The following is a 27,307-nucleotide window of genomic DNA, read 5'->3' on the forward strand; positions in this document are numbered from 1 at the left end:
GCACGGAATTTTTGTGGTGTTAGCCGCGACGTGCATTGACCAACGAAATAGAATATAAACACAGGAGCCTACAACAAGGAGGAGACATCTACACGAACATAAACAGTGAAGAGATATCTTAGAGAGCAAAACAATATATTTTGATCTATCAGATTTTATACGCACAGTTGTCATATTTCCTCAAATTTTGATTGCATGAAGTGCCTGATGATAAGTTCCTTTAGTTCGATGTGCACGGCAGATAAACATGTTAAACACAGCAATAACTATAGCTGGCAGCTGATAAAAAATCGATGTATGTATGTTCCAACCACACTTAGTACACACATCCCTTACTGTCAGGCAACAATCGCTGTGAGGGTAGTTAATGAGATATGGCGTCATAAAGAATGAGATGCGAGAAAAACTGCCGCATCATAGATGACACTTAAATTTATTACTTATGTGCTACTAACTCTATTCGCAGACAGTATCCACATATGCCACATATGCCGCTAAATACGCCTACAAAATTATGTCATGGTACCATACACAGTTCAGGAGATATGACATGATAAACATCGAGATGCATTAAAAACGGCAGCATTGTGCATGACTTTTAAATTTATTACTTCTTCGCTACTAACTCTCTTCGCAACAAATTTTGCAGATAGTATCCACGTATGCCGCTGAATGTACCTACAAATCATATCATTGTATGAGATATGACGTTATAAACACTGAGATACGTGAAAAACTGCTGCATTGTGCATGAAGTTTTAATACATTTATTCCTTACTACTAAGACACTCTTACAGTCGAGTCAACTTTAGGAGTTCCATGGCGCCTGGCAGAGCTTTTGACAGCTTTCAACTGGTTATTACAAACGGCTGGGGGCGGAAACAATAGCCATTTAAAGAGCTATGAAGAGGAGTTGTCATAGAGACGTTTACATAATCGCGTTGTAGATAGAAGAAGCTGCTGCGCCCAGTGTGCAGAAACTGGACATGTAACTTGAAATATTGTTTATAATCGAGTTCTGAATGAAATAAACACTACACGGAGCCAGTATTTTGCATACTGTGTTTCTCAATTTAGATACTCTACTTACACTTACACTTACTGTGTTGTTGGAGAAGAACAGAATCTAGGTACTACCTTCCTTTGCGATAACTTTTGTATCAGGGCAGCCTCCAAACATCAAACTTTTCCGTCAGGTAGCACAGCACCTATAACAAGTTTAACTAGGCAATAAAACATCGTGTGTCAGAGACCGATCGCAGTGTATTATCCCTTTGGTTAGATTCCCGTATGTCTTGCAAGTCATTGTACTCACGTGTAGAGTTGCTGTTATGTTCAGGCAGGGCAGTTAGGCAGTAACGACCTATCTGCGTTGAAGTCGTTAGGAATGGAGAAACACCTCATTTGAGTAATAGTGAGGGAGGGAATTTCTTTCTAATGTTTTTGGTTCCCTACTCCTACAGACAGAATAGGTGTTCGAGTAATGACCCATTGAAGAGTCCGTCGGCCGAGCGGTTCTAGGCGCTTCAGTCTGGAACCGTGCGACTGCTACGGTCACAGGTTCGAATCCTGCCTCGGGCATGGATGTGTGTGATGTCCTTAGGTTAGTTAGGTTTAAATAGTTCTAAGTTCTAGGGGACTGATGACCTCAGATGTTAAGTCCCTTAGTGCTCAGTGCCATTTGAACCATTGAAGAGTCAGGGGCTGTTCAGCCAAATAACGTCTAACATCTTAGTTGGGCAGAGGGAGTCACAATCGGTAATATGTGGGAGGGCATGTCCAGTTCCAGTATTTGCCTCATAACCAACGGAAAACTCAAAACCTTCCGAAAATCTTGGTCGGAAAAGAAGGCTGCGGGCAGGGAACTATTGTCAATTTAATTCTGGGACGATATGTCCCAGACCAAAACATACGATTCTTAGAGTATGTGTGTCAGTATTTGTTCATGTGTATTCAGAGAAAAGTCGATGACTTGCTCGACATGTGCAGCGTTCCTATACGAGAAGGAACCGGACATGGGTTTCTGTATGAACTGTTCTAGCACTCTCCTGAAAGAATGTGGAAAATTCCCCAGAAACGTTAATTCTTAATTCAGATAGCCGGAAGGTGACTGAAGCTTCGTTGTATGCATATATGCGCCGTTGTGTTGACTGCTGTGCCACTTTGTTCAGTGCTCTGTCACTATTGACATTGCTGTCAGTGTCACACAAGACTAGCGACAGAATTGCCAACTAGTGTCTAATTCTACGTCATTTGGATGATACATGACGTAAGTCTCTCAACCCTTAGAACGTCGATAGTCTTTTAAATTTCTTTTTTATAACTTAATTTTGTGTCCTGCAGTGTATATTGCGGATGGAAGGAAAAGACGTCCACAAAGTCTGACGATTCTCAATGTAATTACTTTCTGGCCTGCCTACATCAGTTTTGTTGATCCCTGCGGCCCAGAGACAACGCCGATCAGTAGGAACAAAGAACTCCGGTGGCGCCACTGGCTGTAGACGCCAGGCAAACAGAAGGCGACATCTAGCGGCCCAAAGGTCGCGCGGCTGCCTCCACAGCATGAGAGGTCAACAGAGTGAGCCGTGGGGAAGGTACCGGAAGAGGCCCAATCTGAAGCTCTGCACAACAGTCCAGCTAGCGGCGCTCCACAGACGCTGACCGTGCCAGCACTTGCCGTACCTTCATCTACAGCGTTAAAACAATTCACATTTAAGTGCTTGGAAGAGGGTTCATAGAACCACTTTCAGACTACTTCTCGACCATTCCAATCTCGAATTGGGAAAAATGATCACCTAAATATTTCAGTGTGAGCTTTGATTTCCCTTATTTTATTACTATTGTCATTCCTCTACGTGGAACTGAAATTTTGTGAAAAGACCTCACCGCTAGGTAAACGCGTTTATTTTCATGATTACCACACCATCTTGCGTATCATATCCGTGACAGTCTATCCTCTATTTTCACTGCTCTTCTTGAACTTTTTCGATGTTCTCCCTCAATCCCGTTTGCTAAGAATCCCACACCGCGCAGGGATACTCCCGAAGATGATGATGATGTCCCATACTCCTTGACAGAGCGTAGGGGAACCATGCAGGGGACCCTCACCGCCGTACTAGGCAAGGTCCTAGTGGAAGTAGTTTGCCATTGCCTTCCTCCGACCGTAATGGGGATGAATGATGATGATGAAGACGACACAACACCCAGTCATTTCGATGCAGGTGAAAATCCCAGACCTCGCCTGGAACCGAACCCGGGAAGCGAGAACGCTACCGCGAGACCACGAGCTGCGGACACTCCCGAAGAAGCATAGTTCAGATAGTTTCTTTAGTGAACCTGTTGAATCTTTGAAGTATTCTGCCAATAAAACGCAGTCTTTGGTTTGCCTTTCCCTAACACTTTCTGTGTAATAGTTCCAATTTAAGTTGTTCTTAACTGTAAACACTAGGTGTTTATTTGAGTCGACAACCTCTAAATTTGTGTTATTTATTAAGCTGGTCATCTACTGTCAAAACAAACCGTTACCTAATACACACACACATACAGACACACACACACACACACACACACACACACACACAGAGAGAGAGAGAGAGAGAGAGAGAGAGAGAGAGAGAGAGAGAGAATTTCCAGTGTCAGTGAGAATCGTAACCGCTTCCAAAACTATAATAATTGTTCTTTTTTTACAATGTTGCATTTACAGTTGAATGAATACAATGAACTACAGTCTTTGTGCACCTTTTTCTAGCTTTGCGTATGGCTGCATTGCCACTTACATATAGCGGTGTTACAATCTTACGCAAATGCCAGAAATATCGCACTGCAAGGAGTGCAGAAATAACTCTGTGGAATTCACGAAGGCAGGAGACGGTTACTAACAGACGGAAAGTTCGAGAGGTGGACAGGAAAAGGTTCGGGTTCAAGTATCGATTCAGAACTCAGTTTTAATCTGCACGAAAGTTACGCTTCCAATACTGTTGGTACCTTCAGCTGGAACGAAAAGTATCCAGTTCTTTCCAACAGCAATTTTATCGATAATTTCGTTAGTGTAACAAGAGTTTATAGTTAAATTTTTAGTGTTTACAAGATATGTAAAAGACGAGTCATAAAAATGCATAACATCACCAGATTATCCAACAACCAAATCAGACTTACGTATTTGAACGAAAAGTACAGCAATATTGAAAGTACCTTGATATTTTTTTCTTCTACAAAGTGAATATAGTCCGAAATTAAAAGTAAAAAATGTCAATTTACACGTCCACTGTCTATTTTGACAAACATGATGTGGTGATGGATTTCCCACGCAGAGGAGAAACTCAAGGATTCTAATACCAATTCTAAACGATCATAACCGAAGGCAACACAAATTCGCCACTCCGTTTCTGTCATGTGGCGGTAACGTAGTGCATTATCGAACGATTTCATGGACGCACTACTCTTTTCGCGATTGTTGCGTGCCCTTATTCAGACGCCTTGTGGAAATACATGTGATGTTCTGAAGACATACGACACCAATCATGGCTTGGGAGTTTATATTTCGATCTGAAATAATTTCCCAGCTTCTCCCGAATCTTTTGAGAAAGCTGTATAATGTGAAGGAATACCGGAAGTCTCCGATTTACTGGTCAGTTGCTGAGAGGCATTCTTTATCTACTAAATAATTTGTTTGAGGAACTATATTGCAATAAACTGAGGGAAAACAAACTTAAACGTCCTGCTGACACTGATATCATTAGACATGGAAGACAAGGGCGGAATGGGGAAGAACAGGAAAGTAAACAGGCCGTGTCTTTCCCAAAGGACCCATCCTGGCATTTGCTTGGATTGATTTAGGGAAATCAAGGAAAAACTAAAGCTGGATGTCGGCACCGGGATTTGAACCGCCGTCCTCCCAAATGGCTCCCGAGAAAGTTGAATGGAAATGCTGATAATATCAAGTAACGGACGTTCGACGAAATGTACTTGATATGTTACTGAAATCTAATTATAAAATACCAATAATTAGTTTTCAGCGAGAAATCTGAAAATATTCGCATGGCCCTTACGCATCGGTTCCATCGATTGATCAAGGCACGTGCAAGGCAGCGACGCCTCCACTCTTCCCACGCTGTTTCCTAAACGGGATGGCAAGAAGCCCTAACATATAGTACAGAAATTAACGCCTGTCGTGCTCTGTACAGTGCAGTGTATAGACGTAAATGTAACAACAGTTGTTGGGATCTTCTAGAGGCATCGGGCAAATTTCTATTCGAAAGATATACCGAAGCAACTACACTGCTGATGCCATCCAAGACTTCTTCGTTTCTCAAACGTTTATTATGTTTACGTGATGTTAGAGTCCGCGCTTCGATAAGTCTTCAGATTATGATGACAACATGAACTGACTTGACACTACCTACGCATATGCGTAATAAAGATTGGTGTAAATTTTTGTACAAAACGTGTATCATTGTACTTTTTCTTAAACTTGACACGTATGTCGACGGCATATCTCGACTGTTATGTGACGGCTAGCACAGAAAAAGGCAGGCTTTCGTATTCTGAAATCCACTTTCCCACAGCTGACTGAAAATATTTCAGATTTTGTCCAGTGAAGTGTCAGTCTATATAGAGAGGTAACAGTGTCACCAACAGTTATTACTTGGACCCTCTCGCAGGGGGAATGGAGGAAGTAAGTTTCGGATTTAACGTCTCGTCGACATCGATGTGGTTAGAAACGGAGGGTCAGTTGGCCTGCTGAAACACATCCACATTTCCCTTAAATAATTTTGGGAAAACACCAAAGGCACACTTCAAAATGATCTGAACCACGTTCCTCCGAATACGAGGCAACGCGCCGTCTCTCTCGACCACTTCTCGTGACAAGTGTGACGGTTCCCGACACGCAGCGTGGCCGTGGTGACAACAGGCCGCGGCTCTGAAAGCACGGGAAACGATTAGGAGGGCACAAAGGCCGGACACGGCGAGAGTGGCCGAACAACGCCGGAAGCTGTGCGGCGGCGGTCTCTGCCACGGCCGCGCGTGCGCCGCACCTTTTCCCTTTATTCTCTTCTGCGCGACTGTACTGGACGACAGTGTTTAACGCAAGTCTATTTATTTTCCCATGAAGCTCAAAGTACAAACAATAACGAGGGGTGAGGAATGACAGCTGACACTAGAGATCAGGCAAGCGATCGTCGAAAACTGAGGAGTAGAGAAGGAGACAAACATTTCCGAGGCCCAACTGCTGTCCTCAGAATTTGCAGATCGTGACTTATGATACTTGATGGCACTATAATTCTTCGCTAACACGCATGGACACCCGATGCAACCTCAAATGTCCGCAGCTCGTGGTCGTGCGGTAGCGTTCTTGCTTCCCGCGCCCGGGTTCCCGGGTTCGATTCCCGGCAGGGTCAGGGATTTTCTCTGCCTCGTGATGACTGGGTGTTGTGTGATGTCCTTAGGTTAGTTAGGTTTAAGTAGTTCTAAGCTCTAGGGGACTGACGACCATAGATGATAAGTCCCATAGTGCTCAGAGCCATTTGAACCGACCTCATAAACTCATTGACCACTATCGAACACGCGGATTAAACAGGGGTGATAAGGGGTGACGATTGATTGACTCAATCCCTGTACTCATTACTGAGCGTGGTGGCAGTGTGAACTTCCCACATAGCAAGATCTAGACTTCCTCTGAACTGTTGATGTGAGTCATGAGTCTGTAAACACGAGAGCAAATCAGAAAGTCTTTGTCCCTATTTTTAATTAGTCAAAGTAAGGTACATATAGGTAATGACAAATAAACATCCTATTCTACCTACCATACATTATTTTTCCACATAGCCTCACACCGGTTCACACATTTTTCCCGTCACTGTACCAAATTTGAGATGTCTCTGCGGTAGAATTCGTCTGGCTGACTACGGAATCACTGTCGGACTGCTGTTACTTATGAATCGCTGCTCTCTCATACGATATGCCAAGCTCCCGGGCAATAGCCGAGATGTGTACACGCCAATCTGCTTTCACCGTTGCATCTACGCGGGTGATGATGTCGTCGTGACGAATGTGGTCTCCCCAACCACTCATTGTCTTGTAAGACTTCATGGCCTTTGCCGAACTCACCACACCACAACCTCACAGTTCTCAAACCGAGACAGTTTTCCGCATATGTTGGCTGGAAAGTTTTCCGCATATGTAGGCTGCATTTCCCTGTAGATCGCCGGCCGGAGTGGCCGAGCGGTTCTAGACGCTACAGTCTGGAACCGAGTTACCGCTACGGTAGCAGATTCGAATCCTGCCTCGGGCATGGATGTGTGTGATGTCCTTAGGTTAGTTAGGTTTAATTAGTTCTAAGTTCTAGGCGACTGATGACCTCAGAAGTTAAGTCGCATAGTGCTCAGAGCCATTTGAACCATTCCCTGTAGATCTCGATGGACGTTCTTCCTTTGCCCCATAGAAAACGAATCACACTTCGTTGCTCTAACGGCGTGGACGTGTGAAGCATAACAGCCATCTTTCATAACTACAGCAGCGGCGTGCGGCGGAGCTACCGGTAGATAAGGCCGGCACGAACCAAGAAACGTCCAACTCTGGGAATGCATATGTTCACTTACAATTTGAAGCCGTAATTTGGCTAAAAAAACAGAGGCAAAGACTTTCTGACTTGCCCTCGTATATTGTATTGCGAGGGTGACTGATCAGTGCTGTTGCAGCGTGGCGTTGTTTTTACGTTATAGTGAGGAGGGAGGGAAGAGAGAGCGTGAAGCCAGGTATTAGCACATAGTCTGCTTCTCTCGGACATCATAAATGCGATCTCCTACCTCGAAGTCGCCACCGATTGACGAATCACAACTGTCAGCGCAACAGGCACCACATCCAGAATGAGATTTTCACTCTGCAGCGGAGTGTGCGCTGACATGAAATCCTGAAACAATGCGGACAGCTTTTGGGATGTAGCTCATATCACTGGCACTTAGTCTGGATATCAGAAACTACACGCCACCACCTACCTTTTCCTCGTTGGCCCACTAATGACGACATTTTCTTGTACCACTACGATTAGAGTCGGTAGCGTCTGACTTATGCTTCACCCGCCACCGCCATAGCCAGCGAAGTTACAAAGAAACGCCCATGGGAGGACACAAAGTGACTATTCGATTCATAAGGACGTGGTTATGACAGTACGCTTGCTAACACTTCTCAAGCTACTAGCAGACACACACTCATTAACACTCAAAATTAGGCGCACAATGCCTGGCGGTGTGTCCGATCGGTTCTAGGCGCTTCAGTCTGGAACCGCGCGACCGCTACGGTCGCAGGTTCGAATCCTGCCTTGGGCATGGATGTGTGTGATGTCCTTAGGTTAGTTAGGTTTAAGTAGTTCTAAGTTCTAGGGGACTGATGACCTCAGATGTTAAGTCCCATAGTGCTCAGAGCCATTTGAACCAATAAGCGCACAGTGCTAGGAAAAGGGTTTTGTGCAGGCTGAAATCACATGTGCAAAATTCCGAAAACATTAAAATTCTTGGAGAGATCTTAAGTTCTCAGTCACGTTAAAGAAAAAATTAACGCGTGCACTCACGAAAGAGACGGAAATACTGGGTGTGTGGCACGGCTGGGATTGTTAGATTGAGAAACTATCAGAATCTGTGGCCATAGTGGGGTGGCTTGCCCTCCAGGCTATCCTACTGCACTATGGTCCTCTAGTATTTGAAAACCAGGTTCTCCATTCTAGACGCTGTTAAAAACTGCAACTGTGACGCAAATAGAGGAGTATTTTGGCAGGTTTACTCTGTCTCGTGATAGATGTTGTCATGCTGTCTACTCGTTCGAGATCCCAAAATGTAATAAAGTATTCTGAATTTTGTGACATCGTCAGAGTTTTGATGACGACGTATACATGGTTCAGGAAGTGATATTTCTACATGTGCCACCATCCGACGACGAAATTGGTTGGAAGCAGTCTCTTCTTGAAATATGCCGTTTTGGAACATATCTACTATTACGACAAGATTCCTCTGGTTGTGTTACCAAGTCATAATACATTTCGGTGACGAACGTCGTCGTCAGTAGCAGCCAACTCGTCAGTAGTTTAATCAGATAATGACGCGGTCACATATCCATAAGGGTCTAACTGAAATGGACTGTGACCGCATCAAACTGCGCTGTTGAGCCGGAACGTTATGACCGCTGCCGACCACAAGAGCTAATGCTGCCTGGTGACACTGGGGGAACGTGACGCGGTAAGTACAGTGGAGCCTCCAATATTAAAGCAACAAACGAAAATTTTGTAGGGTTGAGTTTATTTTGTCACAAAACAGTATAATCAGATGATAGTAAAGTAGAAACCGCTACGGTCGCAGGTTCGAATACTGCCTCAAGCATGGATGTGTGTGATGACCTTAGGTCAGTTCGGTTTAAGTAGTTATAAGTTCTAGGGGACTGATGACCTCAGATGTTAAGTCGCATAGTGCTCAGAGCCATTTTTTTTTTTTGCATAACGGTAGAGAAAAACGTCCTTTGTTTTTTCCTACTTAACTGATTTGCACACACATTCCGACAATTAGCTAATGTGTAATGTGTTCAGTATGGAGTGTGACCACCACTGGCAGAAATACAGGCCTGACAAGGGCAGGGCACGCTGTGAACGATGTCATCAATTCCATGTTGGAGCAATAACGCCTGCTCTTCCTGTAGAGCTGCTCGCAATTCTGGGAGAGTAGTTGGTGGATACTGACGTGATGCAACCGTCTCCATAGGGCATGCTAGACATGCTGTATGGGATTCAAATCGGGAGAGCGAGCAGGCCACACCCTGCGGCCAATATCTTCTGTTTCCAAAGAAACGTCAACCATCCGTGCTCTATGAGGTCGAGCATTATCGTCCATCAGTACGAAATCTAGATACACATTATATCGCAAGAACGGCAGACGAGATTCCAAGATCTCGTCACGATACTTGACAGCAGTTAAACCTTGCTGATTCATCCGTAAAATTTCATGAAGCGGTGTTCGAGTGGTAAAACATGATCGCTGCTACGCCATTAGGGCTCCTCCTCGATATCGGTCTCTTTCTACAATATTTGGATTCCGAAATCGTGTTCCACGTGCCGTCCAGATGTGAATTCGTCGAGAATCACTCTCCAAACAAAATCGGGACTCATCTGTGAAAAGAAAATTGGCCCACTCTTCGACCATCCAAGTGGCTTGTTCACGACTTCACTCGAACACGCGTCGCAGGTACACATACAGCAGATCTCGGACAACAAAGGCCACTCTGCCGAGGCCTTATGTATGCAGTCCACGTCCAGTGGATGCTGCGAGACCAGATGTCAGTTGCCGTGCAGTACTAACACGGAACCGTCGTGCCCTTATAGCCGAATAACGGTCCTCTCTTTTTGATGTCACCCTTGGTCGGCCCCGTCCTGGTCTTCAGCATACAGTTTTGGTCTTTATAAATTGTCACCACATGCGAGAAACAACAGAACGATTCACATGAAGCCATCGGTCCACATCAGTTTGCTTCCATTGTCCTACGGACCTTGACCGCAGAGAGTCTGGTAGGCGTCTTCTTTGTGCCATACTGCACCGGCGCCCTGACGTCACCATTGGCGTGGTTGTCCGTTGACCGGAATGCCGTCTTACCTGCAAAACGCTATCGTACGGACATCTGATGACAGTTTGTATGCTTATGTCGTGAATTAGAGACGGTTTCTTGCTTTAATTTTGGACACCAGTGTAGATACGATTATACGAGCTGGGCTGCTTTAACCAAGTGCAGACTGTTATTTCCAAGCGCCTAGGAACTAGCATCTCGGAAACGATGAAGCTGGTCTGCTATTCGCTTGCTACTGTCGTGAGCATGTATGGAAACCTATTCAAGGCCAGTCAAATCACGAGTAGGCGACGAGGTGTTAGACGCCCACGCCTCATCACAGCACGTTAGAGGTAGGATGTTTTCTCGCTCCGTAAAGGGAGATAGGCGGCTATCTGTGGCAGATCTGACGACAGGGTACAATGCTGGATCAGACGCAAGAGTTCCTATACCCACCGTTCAATTCACATTGTCGAACATGGGGCTTCGCGGCTGACGACTCCCACATGTTCTCATGTTGACAGAACGGCATCGTCCGTTACGATTGCAGTGGGCACGGGATCATCGAATTAGACCTACGATCGATGGATAAATGTCGCCTGGTACGGTAAATTACGTTTCTTGTTACACAAGGTCGATCGTTGTGTCCAGATACGCCACTATCAAGGCGAACAGCTGTCCGGGGTAGTATTATGCTATGGGGGACATTCACCTAGGCTTCCATGGAACCTGTGGTAGTAATTTAACTCATTATGATATCTGTGGGATACGTAAATATTATTGACGACTGCCTGCGTCCCTGCATGCTAGATTCCATCTCTGACGTAGAAGGCATTTTCCGGCAGGATAATTGTCCGTGACAAGACGAGAATCGTGCAACAGTGGTCTGAGGAGCATGATAGTGACGTCTTGGCCAGCAAATTTGCCTGATTGACCCAGATGGAGCACAAGGTCCGCGCCCACAAACTACCGGTTTGTTATATATGGGAATTGCCCTGACCTGTGCGAGACATCTGGTGCCACATACCTCCTAAAATCTACCAGACACCTGTCGAATCCATATCACGCAGAGTCGTTGCTGTACTCGTATTGAAGGTTGGCCAAAACGCTATTAAGCAGGTCATTATGTTTAGACTCATGAGTTTCACATAATCTTTTGGCGTTCGCTATTCATTTATCTGACGCGTTTATGGAAAAAAAGGTGAAAAATGGCTCCTTATTATTCTCTTAAACTCTCACTGGTTCTACGCTGCTTGTTGTCGCATTCATGCTGAATAATCAGAGTGTCTCTCCCGGCTGCAGAGGATCAGTTTCAGTACACAGCGTCGAAATTTCACTGCAAAAGGTATTCGTAAGGCAGCCTGACTACTGCGAACGCTCGAGTCTCTTAAGTAGCACAATTTGTGTCAGCGTTCTTCAATGTCCGACGGACCCGAACACTGAAAAATTGTTAGAGCCCATTATCATTCTTCGCCAGTTACGACTTGCAGTGATTAATGTCAGCCATCATCAACTATTCCTCTCGTTGCCCGTAAAACACACTCAATCTTCGATTCACTTGCTACAAGTAGTCACAATCGAACAACTCTCCCTTGTAAGAAGTCAAAGATGTCTCCTTTTCTTCGCCAACTTCTGGCCAACTTCAAAAATAAAAGAATATTTCCCTCTGCAGAGGCGTGTACGTTGTTATGAAACTTACTGGAAACTAATACCAATATGGGGATCGATCTGGAAACGTTGCTTTTCGCTGGTAATGATACTTACAAATGAGTGGTGCAGGCCCACTACGCAATCCGCTTCAAAGTCTCAAAGTGCCAGAAGCTCTCATCTCCACAGAGGCTTTCAAACATACCCTGCTGGACTAGCAGCACTGGGAAAATCGGTGTTTTGTTACAAACGTTCAAAGAAAGGCAGCACGTTTTGTATTATCGCGAAATATGGGAGAGAGTGTCACTGAAATGATACAGGATTTGGGCAGGAAATCATTAAAAGAAAGGCGTTTTTCGTTGCGAAGGAATCTTCTTACGAAATTCCAATCACCTACTTTCTCCTCCGAATGCGAAAATATTTTGTTGACACGACCTATATAGGGAGGAACGATCACCACGATAAAATAAGGGAAATCAGAGCTCGTACGGAAAGATATAGGTGTTCATTGTTTCCGCGCGCTATACGGGATTGGAATAATAGAGAATTGTGAAGGTGATTCGATGAACCCTCTGCCAGGCACTTGAATGTGATTTGCAGAGTATCCAAGTTGTAGATGTAGACAATGGGCAAAGGTCCAGGCTTATGGGACGTTCCCGTTATAAAGTTTAATCAAGTTCCATGCAAAATGTCCTGCAGGCCACCTTCGTACACAGCAAAGACGAACGTACGTCGCAGTGGAAACTGACCTTCGTTAGCCTATCCAGGTGGTCCTGCACTGTGTTTCATATGTAAAACCTTTATCTTGGTAATTATTTGCAAATAAATCCGTTGCCCGCCTCTTATAGTCTCGATAAGGTCGTATGAAGGACACATAGACTTGTTCTGATCGGTCAGTACCCCGTACTCTCCCGAGCGCTAAAGCAGTATGGAACGCTCAGAAGATACTTCCAGATTACGTGGCCATTAACTTTTCAACGTTTGTTTAGCGACTAACAGACATTCTGGGTAGACTCCAGACCCGTTTGGTGAGCCCTCGCCCGTTATCCACGGAATGGTGTAACTCCTTACCTTACAGGGTAAGGAGTTAAATCGTATCGGAGAAAGGAAAGTGAACACTTCTGTGTGATATCTTACCTTTTAGAATAGTTTTCAGTTAGTGGCTGGTTCTGAGCACTATGGGACTTAACATCTGAGGTCATCAGACCACTAGAACTTAGAACTACTTCAACCTACCGAGTGAGGTGGCGCAGTGGTTAAACACTGGACTCGCATTCGGGAGGACGACGGTTCAATCCCGCGTCCGGCCATCCTGATTTAGGTTTTCCGTGTTTTCCCTAAATCGCTCCAGGCAAATGCCGGGATGGTTCCTTTCAAAGGGCACGGCCGACTTCCTTCCCCGTCCTTCCCTAAACCGATGAGACCGATGACCTCGCTGTCTGGTCTCCTTCCCTAAACAACCCAACCCTACTTCAACCTAACTAACCTAAGGACATCACACACATCCATGCCCGAGGCAGGATTCGAACCAGCGACCGTAACGGTCGCGCGGTTCCAGACTGAAGCGCCTAGAACCGCTCGGCCACACCGGGTGGCTTTCTGTTAGTACTCAGGAATTTACAGTTGAAATGTGAACAACAGTAGCTATGAGTTGTCCTTCTAGATTTGTTTCAATAAGTCGGGGAAACAGTAAAAACCTTCCAAATTAAAGGAATATGTTGTTGCGATAGCAGAGCGGCAAAAAGGAAGGAAGGAAGGGAGCTTAGGTTTAATGTTTCGTCAGCGATCATAGATAGAGCACTGACTGTTTCAAGGAGGGGAAAGGAAATCGACCGTGTTCTTCTCAAAGGAAGCATCCCAGGATAATGACAGTAAAGTTAAATCTGGATTGCTGGTCGCGGATTTGAACCGTCGTCCTCCCCAGCGCAAGCCCAGTGTGCTAATCACTGCGCCAACTCGCTCGGTAGCAGCGTGGTGCAGAACTGATACATGCAAAAGGGGGGTACTGCAACCTGCGTAGCTGACACGCTTTGTTCTTAACAGCTTGACGCGTCGCTGGTCGGAACGTATTTAGTTTCCCCGGTCGTAGCCTAGATTAGTAAAGCAGTACGTCCCTTTCCAAAGCTGGATGTTGAGTCCACTTCGACAAATCTGATGTTTCACAGAAGTCCGGTTATAACGTTTTAAATCTTAAAGATATATTATCACCCAAGAAGTCTTGGAAAACTAATACAAAATTGAAAATGATATCTCTTCGTGCTGGAATCAGTAGGCTTTTCCTAACACTGCTCAGATCAGTCTGCGTGAGAAATTCGTTCTGAAAACAGTAAGTATTGCACTGCCTCTCGTCCTAATTGCACTATATTGACTCAGCTTGTGTTACACTAAAGCGACATTTATATTTGTGTGGTTCAGTCAAGTTCTGTGTTTCAAGTTGTTCCTTTGTTTTTATAACTTTTAGAATTGCAGTTACATTTGTGATTTTTTTTCAGTGATTCGCAGAAACCAGTGTATAACTTTCAACAACAAACGTGGTGATTCCAATATGCTCTTTTTGTGCAGTGTTACTCTTAACAATAACAAATGAAGATCATGTGATGTAAACCTTTGTCTCAAAAATATTATATTATGTATTCTATAGGCACTGATATCGGAATTAGTTAAAATTTGGCGCGGAATAAGACGAAAATCTAGTCAAAAAGATTACATTACTATTAACTAGGACAAAATTCCGTATTGAACTGAGTGACGCGTTGTAACAACAAAGTTCTCGCTTGCGGGCTCATGTCTACCGTAACGTTTATGTTTGTATTGTGCATTTTCACCCGTGGAAGTTTTCGATATTGATTTCGATACAGCTTACGTACAGCCGTATCAGTCAAGAAAGCCAAGAAGAGAACGGCATCGGTCCAATCTCCAGAATTTCCACATCAGCTTCCCCGTAAACAGCAGACGTGATATTCTGCCATATCGTGCGCCGGAACGACAATACGTCGTATGAAGAGCGGCCGTTCCGCAAAAGGAGGCCATCGCGGGGCGCGGCTGGCTCACCACGCCGCCACAGCCCACCGCTGTCGTTGAAACTCACCTCACCCACAGGCCGGGCAACAGGCTACGTGTTCTCGCTCTTTACGCTGCAAGTGGCAGGGAAAAAGATCTGATATAGGCTACATCTCGTGTCGTGTGGCCACTTATTGGTATGGAGTTCCTGAGTTCCTGAAAGCGCGAAAATGACTTATTCCCCTGCATTTACATCTACATCTACATCCATACTCCGCAAGCCACCTGACTGTGTGTGGCCGAGGGTACTTTGAGTACCTCTATCGGATCTCCCTTCTATTCCAGTCTCGTATTGTTCGTGGAAAGAAAGATTGTCGGTATGCCTCTGTGTGGGTTCTAATCTCTCTGATTTTATCCTCATGGTCTCTTCGCGAGATATACGTAGGAGGTAGCAATAAACTGCTTGACTCTTCGGTGAAGGTATGTTCTCGAAACTTCAACAAAAGCCCGTACCGAGCTACTGAGCATCCCTCCTGCGGAGTCTTCCACTGGTTCAAATGGTTCAAATGGCTCTGAGCACTATGGGACTCAACTTCTGAGGTCATTAGTCCCCTAGAACTTAGAACTACTTAAACCTAACTAACCTAAGGACATCACAAACATCCATGCCCGAGGCAGGATTCGAACCTGCGACCGTAGCGGTCTTGCGGTTCCAGACTGCAGCGCCTTTAACCGCACGGCCACTTCGGCCGGCCTTCCACTGGAGTTTATCTATCATCTCCGTAACTCTTTCGCGATTACTAAATGATCCTGTAACGAAGCGCGCTGCTCTCCGTTGGATCTTCTCTATCTCTTCTATCAATCCTATCTGGTACGGATCCCACACTGGTAAGCAGTATTCAAGAAGTGGGCGAATGAGCGTACTGTAACCTACTTCCTTTGTTTTCGGATTGCATTTCCTTAGGATTCTTCCAATGGATCTCAGTCTGGCATCTGCTTTACCGACGATCAACTTCATATGATCATTCCATTTTAAATCACTCCTAATGCCTACTCCCAGATAATTAATGGAATTAACTGCTTCCAGTTGCTGACCTGCTATATTGTAGCTAAATGATAAGGGATCTTTCTTTCTATGTATTCGCAGCAAATTACACTTGTCTACATTGAGATTCAATTGCCATTCCCTGCACCTTGCGTCAATTCGTTGTAGATCCTCCTGCATTTCAGTACAGTTTTCCATTGTTACAACCTCTCGATACACCACAGCATCATCTGCAAAAAGCCTCAGTGAACTTCCGATGTCATCCACAAGGTCATTTATGTGTATTGTGAATAGCAACGGTCCTATGATACTCCCCTGCGGCACACCTGAAATCACTCTTGCTTCGAAGACTTCTCTCCATTGAGAATGACATGCTGCTTTCTGTTATCTAGGAACTCTTCAATCCAATCACACAATTGGTCTGATAGTCCATATGCTCTTACTTTGTTCATTAAACGACTGTGGGGAACTGTATCGAACGCCTTGCGGAAGTCAAGAAACACGGCGTCTACCTGCGAAAGACGCTGGTCTTATATCTGCCAGCTATCAGCTTTAGCATACTATTGGTCGGAATACGTTCATTTTCCTCCGCCGTAGCCTAGATCGGTAACGAATTACGCCCTTTTTTTATACTGGATGTTGATTCCACTTTAACAAATCTGATATTTCACAGAAGTCCGGTTATAACGTTTTAGATCTGCAAGAGAAATATTATCATCCAAGAAATCTTGGAAAATCAACAAAAAACTGAAAATGATATCTCTTGGTGCTGCAATCAGTAGGCTTTCCCTAACACTGCTCAGAGCAGTCTTCGTGGGACATTCATTCTCAGGAGAGTGTCTAAATCCTCTTTTACGCGATCGACTCTCTTGTCTTGATTGACTGCTCGAGACTTGTGAGTCCACTGCAGCGCTCCTAGCGTTTTATTTCGGTACTGAGTCTCGTCAGGATTGGCCATTTTCGTTTACACATCAGGGCCAAAATTGGCGGTGGTGTGAGAGCTGTCTGCTGTGCAGTTTGCATCTGAATGGTGAAAGTGACGTTATGAGGGACTATACCTTTTTACGAAATAAAGTTCAAAAGCTAGAAACAACTAATGATAATAGAGTTCATTAACGACCAAAGCAAAATTCATACTGGAAGTTCTTGCCAAACAAATCATGAATTCTTTATACTACTGAGAATTGAAAGAACAAGAAAACTGTCATCCAAACATTTCAGAACATATACATGTGTTTGCTAGAGAAAAAACAATATCTGGGATGCAGTAAATAGCGCCTTTTTGCTTTAGCTGTTTGTTGTTTTCTTGCAAAGTGCCAAATAACATCGAAAATTATTTTTCTCATGAAAAAATGCTGACTTTTCCACTCTTGAAATAATGTTAATAAAATCGCGTTTCTCCATTTACGTTCTTATTTATGCATAGTGTAGGCTTCTTCTCTGTAAAACGTAACTAACTATTTGCTTTAACGTATTTTGTCTCTTGTTGGAGGATAGTAGTACGAAAAATTACCAGGACATTGTGTAACTTTTCAATGAGTCACGAAAGCATAGCAAACAACACAATAAAGATTAAGAAGAAAGGAAAGCACCAAGTCTATTTCTGTAGTAGGAGTGAGTACATCCAGAATGAGTTAACTTCCGATGGTAGCAGACGCCACTATGGACCTGTTACTGTGTGTGAGCTATGTGCAGCATACTCTGGAATTTAGAACTCGACATACGGTACAGTCTACAGGTTGTTTCAAAAAGAACTTTGCAACTTTGAAAATTCATATAAATTAATTCATAATACCTACAGAGGTGATTGTAGCGTCAAGTTGTAGGGAAGTACAAGTTTTGCCTCGCGTAGTTCGCTAGTGTCGAATGGCACCGTAAGGAGCGCTAGTGGCAGTTGCGTAAGCTAAGCGCAAATTGAGAAGCGTATAGCACGTGTGACGTGACACGACACTACAGCGCGACGCTCACGTTCCGCACATGTCGCGCTGCTCCTGCACATATTGCGACGCGTGCACATACTTAGCTCGCACCGGTTGGCGACGCTCTGCACTGATAGAACCGAAGCGCGTGCACCCTGTAACCTTTCTCAAACGATTTTACAGCAACTATTCAGTGAAAATATTTTATTTTTGCCTTAGTTGAAGCGTTATATGTCAGCTTCATGGAAAAGTGCCCATCATATCGCTAATGGTCATACTTAGTGTGACATACACATTTTAGTAAGACTCTATGCAAAATTCAAAAAGTTTGCAATGAAAAATATGGGTCGCTATGATTTTGTGTTTGGTGCGTATTACGCCTATGTTGCTGCGTTTGAAATTTAGCTAACATACTGCATTTTTTGTTTAGACGTGGGAGGAGGGCTCTATCTGGCTCCGATCTCGAGAAAATGGATCCTACGTAGCGCATTCATTCCCGATCTCACGCCCGCGGGAATGAAATATTCACAATATCCCTCATATCTCCTAAACCGCTCGAGACCGGATTTTGGCGAATGATGGCACACAAGAAGAAGAGTACTTTTCCAGTTCGTGAAGACACTGAACATACTTATTTACACTACTGGCCAATAAAATTGCTACACCACGAAGATGACGTGCTACAGACGCGAAATTTAACCGACAGGAAGGAGATGTTGTGATATGCAAATGATTAGTTTTTCAGAGCATTCACACGAGGTTGGCGCTGGTGGCGACACCTACAATGTGCTGACATGAGGAAAGTTTTCAACCGATTTCTCATACACAAACAGCAGTTGACCGGCGTTGCCTGGTGAAACGTTGTTCTGATGCCTCGTGTAAGGAGGAGAAATGCGTACCATCACGTTTCCGACTTTGATAAAGGTCGGATTGTAGCCTGTCGCGATTGCGGTTTATCGTATCGCGACATTGCTGCTCGCGTTGGTCGAGATCCAATGACTGTTAGCAGAATATGGACTCGATGGGTTCAGGAGGGTAATACGGAACGCCGTGCTGGATCCCAACGGCCTCGTATCACTAGGTGTCGAGATGACAAGCATCTTATACGCATGGCTGTAACGGATCGTGCAACCACGTCTCGATCCATGAGTCAACAGATGGGAACATTTGCAAGACAATAACCATCTGCACGAACAGTTCGACGACGTTTGCAGCAGCATGGACTATCAGCTCGGAGACCATGGCTGCGGTCACCCTTGACGCTGCATCACAGACAGGAGCGCCTACGACGGTGTACTCAACGCCGAACTTGGGTGCACGAATGGCAAAACGTAATTTTTTTCGGATGAATCCAGGTTCTGTTTACAGCATCATGATGGTCGCATTCATGTATGGCGATATCGCGGTGAACGCACATTGGAAGCGTGTATTCGTTATCGCCATACTGGCGTATCACCCGGCGTGATGGTATGGGGTGCCATTGGTTACACGTCTCGGTCACCTCTTGTTCGCATTGACGGCACTTTGAACAGTGAACGTTACATTTCAGATGTGTTACGACCCGTGGCTCTACCCTTCATTCGATCCCTTAGAAACCCTACATTTCAGCAGGATAATGCACGATCGCATGTTGCAGGTCCTGTATGGGCCTTTCTGGATACAGAAAATGTTCGACTGCTGCCCTGGCCAACACATTCTCCAGATTTCTCACCAAATGAAAACGTCTGGTCAACGGTGGCTGAGCAACTGGCTCGTCACAATACGCCAGTCACTACTCTTGATGAACTGTGGTGTCGTGTTGAAGCTGCATGGGCAGCTGTACCTGTACACGCCATCCAAGCTCCGTTTGACTCAATGCCCAGACGTATCAAGGCCGTTATTACGGCCAGAGGTGGTTGTTCTGGGTACTGATTTCTTAGGATCTATGCACCCAAATTGCGTGAAAATGTAATCACATGTCAGTCCAAGTATAATATATTTGTCCAAAGAATATCCGTTTGTCATCTGCATTTCTTCTTGGTGTAGCAATTTTAATGGCCAGTAGTGTATGACGATATATCAGAAGTTGTGCTTTCTATTTTTTTTTCAAGTGACTGCAATTCTTTAAGAGTTAGTGAAAGAAGAGTTTCCTAGTATGAAAATGAACAAGAAATTTCTTCTCTTATGTTACCGCAAACCGACACAATAATGTTTTTCGCAAGCTAGTAAGCTCTCTGGTCGGTAATTACTTGTTTAATGAGACACACTGCGTCAGAATTCTGTCACAATAGCTGCTGCAAAAACGAGTTTGTGCAAATTATACTATGTTTTGGCACAAGAAATACAATTAAATCTGTAAACAAGAGAAATGTGGCTCTTACTATTAAATGGTGATGCTTCTTCGAATGAGAAAAGGTTAACAATTAGCACAAAAATATATCGCCAACTCTGATGGAATTTTGGTTGAATCCCATAACCCATCCTCTTGTTAACACTGAGCGACTGGAATGGAAACTTACCAAAGGATTTTATTCCTTTTCTTCATCTTACAAGGGAACCTCCCCATCTCACCCCCCTCAGATTTAGTTATAAGTTGGCACAGTGGATAGACCTTGAAAAACTGAACACAGATCAATCGAGAAAACAGGAAGAAGTTGTGTGGAACTATGAAAAAAATAAACAAAATACAAACTGATTAGTCCATGCGTAAGATAGGCAACATCAAGGACAATATGAGTTCAGGAGCGTCGTGGCCCCGTGGTAGCGTGAGCAGCTGCGGAACGAGAGGTCCTTGGCTCGATTCATACCTAGAGTGAAAAGTTTACGTTCTTTATTTTTGCAAATTTATGATCTGTACGTTCGTTCATTGACGTCTCTGTTCACTGTAATAAATTTAATGTCTGTGTTTTGCGACCGCGCCGCAAAACCGTACGATTAGTAGGCGAAAGGACATGCCTCTCCAATGGGAACCGAAAACATTTGATCGCAAGGTCATAGGTCAACCGATTCCTCCACAGGAAAACACGTCAGATAATAATTGTCTGAAAATAAAAAACTGAACTTTTCACGCGAGGGAAGACTTGAGCCACGGACCTCTCGTTCCGCAGCTGTTCACGCTAACCACGGGACCACGGTGCTCCAGATCTCAGATCCTCCTTGGTGTTGCCTATGTCGCACATGGACTACTCAGTTTGTATATTTTGCTTATTTTTTTCATAGTTCCACACAACTTCTTCCTGTTTTCTCGATTGACCTGTGTTCAGTTTTTCAAGGCCTATCCATTGTGCCAACTTATAACTAAATCTGAGGGGGGTGCGATGGGGCGGTTCCCTTGCTAGCAGTATTAAAAAAATGACGACCGTACTCTTCAGGCGGAATGATGTGCACATGTCGGATGCTAGTTACCAACATACGCCTTACCAAACTGACAATGTGTGATTCGCGAGTAAAATAGTTGTTATTGAGAAAAGTAAACAATTAATACGTGGTACAACATAATGGTCAGTGTATCGTTGGCAGCAGTGCCACAACCACAAGGCCGCGAGACCTGGCTCAGGCGCGTGTCGCGTCCCAGTCACGTCGCGTCGCAGTTTGCGCGGTCCCATTTGAACCTGTGAAGTTACAAAAACGCCCGCTGCGCCGTGCCACACGCGTTGTACGCGTCTCAGTTTGCTCCTAGCGTTAAGATGGCTGCCTTCACTGGACCCGAGAGTGCTACCCGTATGTTTTGGTTCGAAGAATCGAAGTCGACGAGGACAGTTCATCGCAATTTCCATACCAAGTACGTTAAAGATCTTTCTAGTAGGCCTGCAACTTATGAGTAGCATAAATGTTTTGTAGAAACAGGGTACTCGGTAAGACATGGGGTATCAGTAGGTCGTCCAAACACGTCTGACGAAGTCGTTGAAGCCGGCCGATGTGACCGAGCGGTTCTAGGCGCTTCAGGCCGGATCCGCGATGTTGCTACGGCCGCAGGTTCGAATCCTGCCACGGGATGGATGTGTGTGATGTCCGTGGGTTGGTTAGGTTTAAGTAGTTCCAAGTCTAGGGGACTGACGACCTCAGATGTTAAGTCCCATAGTGCTTAGAGCCATTTGAACTATTTTTTTTAAGTCGTTGACCTAGTGAGACAACGTTTTGTCAACAGCCCTACGAAATCGATCCGGCGTGAATCCCGCGAACTGCAAATCCCACATATGACTGTTTGGCGCGTGTTGAGAAACCGCTAGCATTTGAAATCGTACAAATTGACGATCGTACAAGCAATAAAGGACACTGATAGAATTGCCCGCAAGAATTTCTGTGCGGATGTGTTAAATCGATTACATGAGGATGGACATATCTTTGACAAAATCATCTTTTCTGACGAGTCGACTTTTCACTTCAGTGGCAAGGTTAACACACATAATTGTAGGATTTGGGACAGCGAAAATCCACATCAAACGTTGCAACATATTCGTGATAGCCTTAAACTGAACTTTTTTAGTGCACTGAGCAAGAACAACGTGTACGGCACCTTTTTTCCCTTAAGAGAACCGTCAATCGGATAGCGTACCTGGATATGTTAACAACAATTTTTGATACCACAGATCGACCAAGAACGAAATGTTTACTTCCTGCAAGATGGTGCACCAACCCACCACCTGACTGACGTCCGGGATTTTCTCAGTGACCGCTTTCCAGGTGAATGTTTTGGCCGTGATGCGCCAATTGCATGGTCCCCGCGTTCCCCAGATGCAGGGACGAAGAGGGCACGCACTACGAGTAGTCGATTTTGACCAGAAAGTCATTCATGTAAAACGGGCGTAAGCCATTTATCCGCAGTAGCCTCTCTTACAAGCTCGTCAGTCTTTCTAGAGCACGTGCGAGTTTCTGTGCCTTTTATGAGGAAGGAGATAGATGCTGGCAGAGCTAAGGCAGTGACGGTGGGTCGTTAGATGCTCCTGGATACCTCGGACCAAAGCTACACTACCATCGAAACGTGCGGTCACGCTTCGAATCCTGGTCCAGCTCATAGTTTCCAGCTGTCAGAAAGTTCCAAGACGGAATACCAACTCGGAATGAAACAGGGTAAAAGAATCAATCGGCCTTCGCCATTTCAAAGGAACCATTCCTGCATCAACTTGAAGTGATTTAGGAAAACCACTGAAAATCTAAGTCTGGACGATCAACGACGTTCTGAAACGCCGTCCTCTCGAATTCGTGTCCAATGTCTTACCTGTGGGGTCCTGCTCACTCGTTCACGTATAGGGTGCCTGAAGGATGCTGCTTTCTCGGATAGCTACACAACAAAATGGTTCAAATTGCTCTGAGCACTATGGGACTTAACATCTGAGGTCATCATTCCCCTAGAACTTAGAACTACTTAAACCTAACTAACCTAAGGACATCACACACATCCATGCCCGAGGCAGGATTCGAACCTGCGGCCGTAGCGGTCGCGCGGTTCCGGACTGAAGCGCCTAGAACCGCTCGGTCACCGCGGACGGCGCTACTCAACAATTCAAGAAAATCACATTAATGGTTTTTATTAAAATAAAGTAGATTGACACTACTTAACATTGGTTTACAATGGTGTCGCAGGCGATGGGCGACATGCAAATAATCAATGTGTTTCGCCATATGCAATGTGGTTTCTAGTCCGGGTCTGCTAGTGTCCGTCTTCTACTGTCCGGCCGAGGCTGGCAGGAGCGCCGCTTATACAGGGTGAAAAGTATTTAAACCGACAAACTCTGGGAGGTTGTAGGGGACATCAAAACAAATATTTTTCCCTAATGTCATTTTTTCCTATGAGGAGTATTTAAACCGGTAGAGGAAGATTTCTCTGGTCGCAAATTAATTAAACCAACAAACACTTTTCCATTTTTTATGACCAAGAGACAACACATTAACACAACCTAATTTCAATTACATTAGATTTTCAAAAATGCCTCCATTGACACGTAAACAAAGGTTACACCGTCGGATCATGTTCTGTCTGACACGGGCAAAAACCCCAGGAGTATCCTGAATTGTTCCTGCTGCTGCTAGTATCCGGGCAACCAGATCCTCTTCTGATGCAACAAGGAGTTGCCTAAACAGGATTGCGCATCTAGCCCCGCACAAAAAAGTCCAGAGGGGACATATCTGGGGATCGAGCTTGCCATGGTACAGGACCTCCTCTGCCAATCCACGTTTCTGGGAACCATCGGTCCAGGAATCGACGCACACGACGACCGAAATGTGCCGGCGCCCCGTCATGCTGGAACCACATGCGTTGTATTGTAGGTAGCGGGACGCCTTCCAGCCTTCTGGCAATGCTCTGTAGTGCCTGCCATTTAATGGCCTTGGTAACAGATACGACCCAATTAAACAGTCCCCAACAACACCGACCCACACATTAACGAAGAACAGCACTGATTGAAGTATCCCGCTCCACATGCTGCAAGACAGCTTCCTCAAATTGCAGCGTTTTTACCGTGCGAAGGCGTTCCTGTCCAGGTAATCTGCTAAATGACCCGGTCTCACGCAGACGTTGGTACACAGCAGCAAAGGTCGTATGATGCGGGATATGGCGATTAGGATATTGTTGTTGGTAAACCAGCTGTGCAGCTCGTCAGTTGTGGTGCGCTACATAGTACGCACCAACCGTATCAGTGTACTCACTCCAGGTGTATCGCTCCATCAGTAAACAGAGACAGTGCACTACTACACTGGTGGACAGCAGTTGCCTACAACTGAAGAGCGTAATACGCCCTCTAAGAACTGAAGATCGTAATACGGCCTCCACCGGTTTAAATAATCCTCATAGGGAAAAATGACATTAGGGAAAAATATTTGTTTTGATGTCCCCTACAACCTCCCACAGTTTGTCGGTTTAAATACTTTTCAACCTGTATTCTCTTCTTGTAGAGGCCGCTCCTGTCGCGTCCGCCGCTCGTGGTCTCGCGGTAGCGTTCTCGCTTCCCGAGCACGGGGTCCCGGGTTCGATTCCCGGCGGGGTCAGGGATTTTCACCTGCCTCGATATGACTGGGTGTTTGTGTTGTCCTCATCATTTCATCATCATCCAGGAAAGTGGCGAAATTGGACTGAGCAAAGATTAGGTAATTGTATGGGCGCTGATAACCACGCAGTTGAGCGCCCCACAAACCAAACATCATCATCATCATCATCGCTCCTGTCGTGATGACGTCCTAGTCAGCGTGCTACTGGCTGACGTCGTCTCAGAGCCCTCTCTGCTCTTGCGTTCTTCGTGCCGGCGCTTGTCGTTAGGTCGGAACATTACCACCTACCTCGGCGGGGCTATTGGATGTGTTAGATATGCCATTGACGGAAATACTTGTGCAAGAGTGGGAGATACTGGCAACAACATCAACTCAGTCAAAAAACTAGCACCGCGATTAGACCTTGAAGAGCACGCGATGCCGACATCCTTCTGTGCCCTCTCTTCCAAGGGCAACGTTGGAAGCTGCGTGGAGGGGCATGTGGCCAGCACACTGCTCTCCCAGCCATTGTTAGCTTGCCGACCTTTGCGGCCTCACCTCAGTCGGTCCTCCCACAAAGGAAAATCCACTCGTAGTAATAGGAACAGAACCCGGTTCATCCGCTAGCAGACAGGCTCACTGATTGTTCAGATACGGAGGCACTCCTCGAAAGAATGATAGAATGATGAGTAAAAGAAATTCCGGGAAGCCCAGTCTCGGCTCTTAGTCACACTACCTGAATCCTGCTCGTCTTCCAACGTAGTTCAAAGACGAGAGTTGCTGGCTGGCGACGTGAAGCCCTTGCTACAACGTATCAGAGCTGATTGCTTTTCCTGGGATTATTTCTAGAGTCATCTGCGTTTCAGCTGACGTGAGCGTGTAGCGGTATCACACTTAACGTCTCCAATTAGCCGCTGCGTCGGCCACTGTCATCTCCTTGTATTCACCTAAATGCAGCTTCTCAGAGGCAATTTAGCAGTTAGCTCACCACTGTATTGCATCAGCACTCTCCGCAACAGCCGAATACCAGCCGACCCAGTTATGTATTTTTTATCGCTGACCAAATACCTGACACAATGTCCTCACGATCCTAATGACCTCTTCTCGGACAGGAAATGTGTCTTAGTTCCTGAAAGATGTCTTTCAACAATTTTCTCAACAATTTATAAGTAGTCAACTTCCGTAGCTGAAATGTGATCTTTGCTTGTACTTAGGAATTTCTGCACAAAAAGCTTGCCCGTTTTGGATTACAGTGTCATTTTCAACTGCACCTACGGTTGTCGTGAACAGTGAATCTTATTTACGTCTTACTTATGACCAATAACGTCACTTTTATATATTACGATTTTACCTACGTCTAGGTGAAGTTGACGATCGTATGGCATTCAGGGAATAATATTATAATAATTACGTAGTTTTAATAATATGAATTTTTTTCGTGAAAATTGTTTGACAGCTGTTTGATAGTTGGGATCCTTACATGCCTTATGTTCACAGATTAGTCTTTTTCGGGAGTCAGTGATTGTTGCATAGATACTGTTAGGCTTAAATTTTTGTGTAAGTGTTATTTGTGATTTCGTACGTTTATCCTTTCTCGTGGTCGAAAATTTCAGTAAAATTTTTAAGTAGGGCTTGTGTTTCAGGTTAGTTTGTTCACTGAGTAAGTTGCTCGAAAAATTTCTCGTATATGTGTACATCTCTTATTCTTCCAAAACATTCACTATTTTATTTAACGTCTGTACAGTGCTTTAAGTGTGTTCTGCTTTGTTGTTTTCATTTTTAAGTCGTAGGTAGAAAACTGACTAATTACTTTCACATGTTCTTATGTGTTCTTTGAATCTAATGTTCATGTTTCTTCCCGTATATCCGGTGCCGGATTTCGTACAGTTTTCACGAGAAATATTGTATGAAGATGGTATCTGTTCTTTCGGACATGTCCGAAAGAACAGATACCATCGGTGACCATGCAGCGCTCTAGAATGAAATGATAATTAAATCAAGACCCTACGCTACCGACATCTGTATGAAGATGGTATCTGTTCTTTCGGACATGACTATCTGTTCTTTCGGACATGTCCGAAAGAACAGATATCATCTTCATATAGTTAAGGCTAACCGGCCATTGCCCTTCTTCTTCTGTGCTGGATGCACACGTATTGCCCGAACGCTTACAGGA

General features: G+C 44.9%; 1 protein-coding gene across 1 annotated transcript in view; it reads right to left on the bottom strand.

The window, feature by feature from the left end:
* The window catches only part of LOC126190663 (facilitated trehalose transporter Tret1-2 homolog), a 306,675-nt gene that overhangs the window by 89,940 nt on the left and 189,428 nt on the right, over positions 1-27,307 (bottom strand). The gene's annotated exons all lie outside the window — the stretch shown is intronic.

The sequence above is a fragment of the Schistocerca cancellata genome, chromosome 1, assembly GCF_023864275.1.
Source record: "Schistocerca cancellata isolate TAMUIC-IGC-003103 chromosome 1, iqSchCanc2.1, whole genome shotgun sequence".
Lineage (NCBI taxonomy): Eukaryota > Metazoa > Arthropoda > Insecta > Orthoptera > Acrididae > Schistocerca > Schistocerca cancellata.